Below are 7,385 nucleotides of genomic sequence, written 5' to 3' on the forward strand. Positions count from 1 at the left end.
TACTCCTATTTTGTTATACAACTGTACACTGTGTATACACTAGGATCTGAAAGTCAGTGAGTAGTTCACAGAACTGTCCGCAACCCTTTTCTACGAAAGTCCATCGGAAGTGAAACTATACTGTGGGCTGAGTACGTCTGCATTCATGATTAGCTAAATCAAATCATATTCACAAAACAATGGATATGACCGGGCTTTATTGTACGTCTCAAGTGCATGTCGGCTACGTGTGTGTTTACAGTGGGGGAAATAAGTATTTGATCCCCTGCTGATTTTGGGAGTTTACCCCCGTACAAAGAAATGAACAATCTAGAATGTTTATGGTAGGTTTATACAAACAGAGAGAAAAAAATGCATAAAAAAACAGAAAGGTTTTAAATTAATTTGTATTCGAGCGAGCGAAATAAGTATTTGATCCCCATTTAACCGGCAAGAATTCTGACATCCACAGACCCCAAATAGTCCTGTCCTTTAAAGAAAGAACTCCTAATATCAACTCTTGAGGTGTATAAAGACACCCATCACAGAATCACCCTCTTCCATTCAAACCTCTCCACCACCATGGACGAGACCAAAGAGCTGTCAAAGGACGTCAGGGACAAGATTGTAGACGTGCACAAGGCTGGAATTTATGGATTTCTTTTGATATTCTGTATTTTTCTGTTAAAATTAACCTACCATAAAAATTCTAGACTGTTCATTTCTATGTAAGGGGGAAAACTCACAAAACCAGCAGGGGATCAAATACTTATTTCCCCCCCTGTACGTCGGCCTTGTAAGTGAGCCTTCGAGCGATTGTAGTGTGGTGCGAATGAACCCTCAGTATGGATTCCCATTCATCCACATGGCAGGCATCAATAAACCGGAAAGTAGCCGTGTATATCAAAACAGTTGTGTTCCTCGTTCATACACAATGTCATCATAAAGCTATTAGCATCCTACCACATAATAACCAAGTTTCTCCATTATCCTTATACATAATTTAATGACTGATAATATAATCTGAATTTTTGAATCACACAACTTCAACGTATAATAACTAACAGTAGCGTCACCCCTAGACCTTCAGTGATTTCCTATCTAAATCGGTCCACCTCTTAAAGGTGAATTTCAAATAAAATTTCAATTTTAATCATTCTATAATTATGATGCTACAGCTACAGAAACCATCAATATTATAGATAAACGCAGTATAACACTGCGCCGCATCACAGACAGTGAGAATGAATGCCATTACTAAAGCAAGAAACCCAATGAACACAATTCAACAAGTCTCCTTTCACTGAAGCCGTCATCTCTAGCAGAAGCATCGATATTAATCTTATAAAATGATTGAGAATGATGAGATGTTTTTCTTTTTTCTTTTTTCTTTATATAAAGGCAAATTGTGTATTTTGGTGCAAATTCTACAGGAAAGCAAACGCAAAAATATAAACCGTTCTTAAAAAGTCCGTCTTGTAAATGTCTTTGTAAGTGTATCTGGGCCCGAATTAGTTTCTTCTCCTTTGTCAGCCATTGTGGAATGAAAAAAACCCAGCTTTTAAACTCTAATATATTTGAGCTTGTGCAGTTTGCTACAGATGCTGGTTACGAGCGCTAATCAGCGCACTTTCAGACCATCTAATCGAAGAACCTAAAAAAATGCCAGCGTTGGACACCTGCTAGAGGGCCCTGGAGTGACTGAATCGCAATCTGATTGGTTATGGCCAAACATGGAATTTATTGTGAAAAATAAATAAATAAATAAATAAAAAAGCCGATCCTGAAGGCTCTTTGGCAAAACGTGATGTGCCAAATCCGATCGGATAGAAACTCTTAACAAATTTCTTAACATTTCTTAAAAAATCGTTGATAAACATTCCCCAGAATGACTGTGACACTTTTTATAACATGACTCAGTAACATGAGTTATATTAAAACAAAAAGGGTTGGAAAGATGCTATATTTGTCATCTAGAGACAGTAAATAACTAGTAAAAGCTATTTTAAAAGTACAATGAAGAGTGACTACAAATAAAAAAAAATACAATACAATATTGGAATGTAAAATAAAAATAAAAGCGGAATAAAATCTCCCAGTCTTATATAAATGTACCGAGTAATTTTTCCAAAGATGGTGACATTTAACATGCATTTAAATTACATGCAATAATTATCCGACATCCTGCAAATAAAAACTGTTTCATCACTATGAGCGTCAGAAAGGCGCCTACCAGACTCATGATGAACAGGTTGTTCTGAGCTGGATGAGTGCGTTCTCAGTTGTGTGAGACGTCCTCAGGCAGCATGTTTGGTAGTCTGCTAGATGTCCTCAAAGTTCTCCGAGTTTGCTGCCTGTAATTCGCTCAGCTGCCTTTTGCTGCTCGGGGCCTCGTGATTGGCTGCCGAAACAGACAGCAACACAGCCACTCAGGGGCTTTTGGTAGTGCAGTACTGGAAGTTTGCGAGGATGTTGCAAGGCAGACCAGGATTCTTGAGAGATTCTTCTAGGCTGAATGGTCAGGGTGGAGATTTTTGTAGGTGAACCTAAGGTAAAATTCTATCCACAAATGTACATGTTTCTAATAGATATAAAGGAGCATGTGCATAAAACGTGCATACTATTATTACTACTAATACACACAATAATAATAGTAATAATAATAATAATAAAATCCAGACACCTGCTTATCATCCTAGAACATCTTGTTTCATACCATGGACATGCAGAGCCTCCACAGCTTTTTACTACAAGCATAGGATTTGTGCTTATTCATCTCCAAGAGCATTAGAGATGTGTGCTTCACGTGTTCATTGGGAAGGAGGTCAGGGTTCTTTGCATGGTTCTTCCACGGTTTTCCATCCAAATGACTGAAGAGCGGCATAATCAGTCAGGCAAGAGCAGTTGTCAAGCACATGAAGATATTCCATACAGTCATGGTTTGGGGAAAGATGGCAAGAAACCATTAAAGGAACCAGGCCCAGAAGAGAATCCATCCTCATCTGGGTGGCACCAGATGTCCATTCATTACAGTTCCATCATTATTGAAATGATGGCTCTTGGGAAGCCTAATAGGATCTTTAGGCTTTTCATTTTGCGAATCCATGGGATTTAATAGGAATATATGGGAATAAATATGTGAATTACAGGTTAGCCTCTAACTAGGAACTCAAATGTAGTTAAAAGAAATCTTGCAGGATAGTCTTGGTTAAAACAAGATTTAATGCAATTTCAGTTAAATTTTTACACTGCATATTAATCAAACACATGCACACTTACTGCAGAGATACTTAGGCCACACCCCCTACATGCACTGCGCTGTGTCAAACTATTGTGCAACAAAATTATACTAACAATTAAATTAAATAAATTCAATTGCTTCCATATTGCCACAAGTAGGGTTGCAAACTTCCAGGAGTTTTTAAGACTGGAAACTTTTTTTTTCATGAGAATCAATGTAAAAATGTAGGAATTAACAGGAATAAACTAGGAATTTACAAAATTGCCGGTTAGCCTATGATGGGGAACTTAAATGTAAAAATTGTGCAGGAGAATCTTGGTTAAAACAACCAGATTTAATGCCATTTTAGTTGAATTTCTACCCTGCATCCATCACACACATGCACACAGCACACTTACTGCAGAGCCACTGAGGCCACACCTCCTACATGCAACGTGCATTCGTCCATAACATTACACACATCATTTCTCAAATCCTGCACACAAAATAATATTTTTAAAAAACGTCCAACTTGGCGAGTCATCACGAAAATTACATAAATATTACGTAAACATTACATAAGTTTATGTTGTTATTGACTTCCTTGTGCTGTGAGTAAGCAATTCAATTCAATTCATTTTTTTTTGTATAGCGCTTTTAACAATGAACATTGTCTAAAAGCAGCTTTACACAGATAATGTGGTGATTAAAAGTAAATATGTTCTTTATAAGTAAGTTTGTCCCTGATGAGCGTGCCGGTGGCGACTGTGGCAAGAAAAAACTCCCCGAGATGCCATAAGGAAGAAACCTTGAGAGGAACCAGACTCAAGAGGGAACCCATCCTCATCTGGGTTGGACCGAATGTCCATTTATAGCAGATATACGATGTTGCGGGGTGCAGTGATGATGATCAGAAGCGAAAAGTATTCCTGAGTCAATGTAGCAGTCTGTTGAAATTAACTACAGTCCAAATCCATCCTCAAAGCGCCCGTTCTTACTCCGGAATTTCATGGAACCACCCAAGGTCTTGCTGAGAAACCGTCCCCAGCTGCACAGAGTGGCCTTCAAATAAGGAGAACACTATCCAGAGGCAGACCTGGATGAAGTGGAAAGATCCGCAGAAGGAAGAGTGGTAGGAACAGTGGTCACTCAATATGCTATTTTTCCCTCCTATCTTCTCACTCTTTAACTCAAGTCAAGTCAAGTCAAGTTTATTTCTATAGCACGTTTCACAACAGACATTGTCTCAAAGCAGCTTTAAAGAAATCAACAGTTAAGGTAAACGATGTGTATTTATCCCTGATAATCAGCCGTGGCGACTGTGGCAAGGAAAAACTCCCTTAGATGTTATGAGAAAGAAACCTTGAGAGAAACCAGACTCAAAAGGGAAACCCATCCTCATTTGGGTGACATCAAGAGTGTGATTATAGTCTTTAAAACAATACAGAACACTGGAGAGTGAGAACTAACATGAGTACTGGAATTTAAGATTATGAGTCATGTTATTTCTACAGTCTTATACTGTCCCATACTATATTATACTCGACCGAGAGAAAGAGAGAGAGAGAGAGAGAGAGAGAGAGAGAGAGAGAGAGAGAGAGAGAGAAGAGGGGTGACAGGAAGTAAGCTATTGTGAATGAATTTATACAACTACATATACAAAAAAACAAATACACTGATTGAGCAGATATTTAATTCAGATTATAAATTAAAAAAACTGTCGAAAAAAAGTCATCCCCTACAAGCAATCCCCAGTTGTTATAAATGCTATGCTAAATGTAAGCTAGCGCTAACACATTTCATCGTCAATTTATGAAGTTAGCTAGCTCAAGCTGTGATTCTCTTCTACCTTCTGCTTGCCAGGTTTCTGTTTTCATACAGAACTACAGTACTGGTCAAAATGTTAGACATATTACTATTATTTTATGTTTTTGAAGGAAGTCCCTTATGCTCGTCAAGCCTGCATTTAGAAAATAAATTTAGAAAAACTGATCGAAAATACCGAACAAAACAGCAATATTGTGAAATATATATTAAGAAATATCTATAATTGTTTTGCAGTATTTAAAACTAAATCAGACAAAACAAAATGTCAATTTTCTAAATCTGTATTCGTTTGCATGTCAGCTTATGACCTAACAATATATTAATGTTTATTTCTGATTTATTTCAATAAATTCCAGGTAAATTTTCAACTTGGAATATTTTTAAAAAATTCCCCAGATGAAATTCACATAGAAATTTTCCAGAAATGTACTGCGCCTATATGCAACCCTATATTCAACCTTCCTCAGCTGCACAGAGTGGCCTCCAATGGAGAAGAACCTATCTAGAAAGAAGAAAGGAAGAACCACTGATACATCAAGAGCATTCAAACATCTCAAAATATTATATCCATGATCCCTCCAGATCTGCTCCTTTACCTCAGAGGAACCTTCTCATAAAAGACTTGACTAAATAAATCTGGATTTAACCTAAACATTGAGACCTGAACACCGATTGGATGGTGGTTCTATAACTAAAAGGTTTTGTAAAAAATATTTTTTCAGACAATAACTTGGAAAAAAAAAAGTTTCAGAACTGTGTTTCCCCTTTAAACACACACTTTAGTGAACTTGTGGTTCTGTTATACGGAGAACGAATAAATGAAGAAGAGGAGCATGCACATGCGATATTCTGGAGGTCGTTCCAGAAGAGAAGGTAAAACCTGAAGCATCAGGTATTAACTGTTGGTGAACTGGGATTGAAGTACCAGTGATCCATGTTGTCTTTCATCGTTTGGGATGCACCTGATTCCTCTCAATGAGTTCTCCTCTTAACTTGGTAGTTACTCGGATTAACATGGGACCTTTAAATTTTTATTTTAGAAACGGTTTATTTCTATATGGTACAAATGCATTATAAGTTGGTAATAACACAGAGTAGGTTCTTCAGGCATGCAAGAAGCTGCACCAGAAACCTGGTTGCTACCAAACATCTACAGCACTTCCAGGTAGATACATGCACAAGTGGCCGTGGTAAGTATTACTCAGAAGGGTAGGTGTTGCATGTGGTTTTTGCACTTCCTCTATCGACCTAGGGCTGACTGATACCCGGCTCTTTCTGTGGAAGGGCTTTTGGGGGAGTTGCATGCAACAAGCAGGGCACATCGACTTGGAGCACGAGCGCACTAGGGGCGGGAGGGTAGGAAGGAGGAGGAGGAGGAGGATGGAGGAGGAGTAGGGGGAGACGAGCTGCAAGGCCGCCTTCAAAAATGGCGTCTTCAAAGGGGGGAAAATGACTAATATTATGAAAACATTTTTTAAACCAAGCAGGCCCGAGGTATTGACGTGAAAACCGAAACCGGCCATTTTTTGTTGTTGTTGTTGTCGTGCATATGTATATTTTATTTATTTAACAAAACGAGCCGGAGCAGGAGCCTTTTTGGGTTTTTTTTGGAGGAAACCGTGTTAAATTTTTTTTTTTTTGGATGTTGCGTCGACGGGAGCTAGCTTTAGCCTCGCGCGCCGCTCACGAGCCTCGCGTTTTCTCTTCGCTCCCCTCTTTTTTTTCCTGCTCGTGAAAAGCGCGAGTTAAATGCGCGTCGCGCGCGCCTTTTATTCTTCGTGTCGTCGTTGCTATTATTATTATTATAATCATTATTATTATAATTAACGGGGGCGGAGGAGGAGGGGGTGAAACGAAATGTAGCGCGCGCGCACCGCGGACGTCGGTGTGCGCCTCCATTTTTCTCTTTTATTTCTTCCTTCTCTCTTTTTTTTATTATTCCAATAACCCGAACGAAAGGGGTGAAAAGGGGGAGGAGAAGAAGACAACCGAAAGGACGTGTACGGTCACCCGCGTGCATCATCCCTGCGTCTACAATCCGGTAAACCGACTGTCCTTTAATTTCTCATTCTTTCTCTTTTTTTGCAATACTTCGGCGTGTCGTGTGTTTGTGTGTGTGTGTGTGTGTGTGTGTGTGTGTGTGTTGGGGGGGGGGGCATTAATTAGGCTGATTTTGAAACCGAAAAGGAAGTGAGGTGCGTGCGTGTGCGCGCGCGCGTGAGTGAGTGTGGTTTGCTTTTTTTTTTTTCTTCTTTTTCCTCTCTTTTCTTTTTTTGGAGGTGGTTTGGTGAACACCCCCCTGTATCACGCACTCTCACTCTCCTCCCCTCCATTTCTCTCTCTCTCTCTCTCTCCCTCT

The 7,385-nt window shown here is 39.2% G+C and overlaps 1 protein-coding gene across 2 annotated transcripts in view; it reads left to right on the forward strand.

Annotated features, from left to right (window-relative positions):
- The first annotated feature begins 6,406 nt into the window (after window positions 1-6,406).
- prr12a (proline rich 12a) overlaps window positions 6,407-7,385 on the forward strand; it is a 21,180-nt gene continuing 20,201 nt past the window's right edge. For both annotated transcript variants that reach the window (XM_083557053.1, XM_083557054.1), the window contains exon 1: window positions 6,407-7,067. The gene's annotated coding sequence lies outside the window, so the exon portion shown is untranslated. The remainder of the gene's footprint in view (window positions 7,068-7,385) is intronic.

Source organism: Silurus aristotelis (assembly GCF_946808225.1).
Source record: "Silurus aristotelis genome assembly, chromosome: 12".
Classification (NCBI taxonomy): Eukaryota; Metazoa; Chordata; class Actinopteri; order Siluriformes; family Siluridae; genus Silurus; species Silurus aristotelis.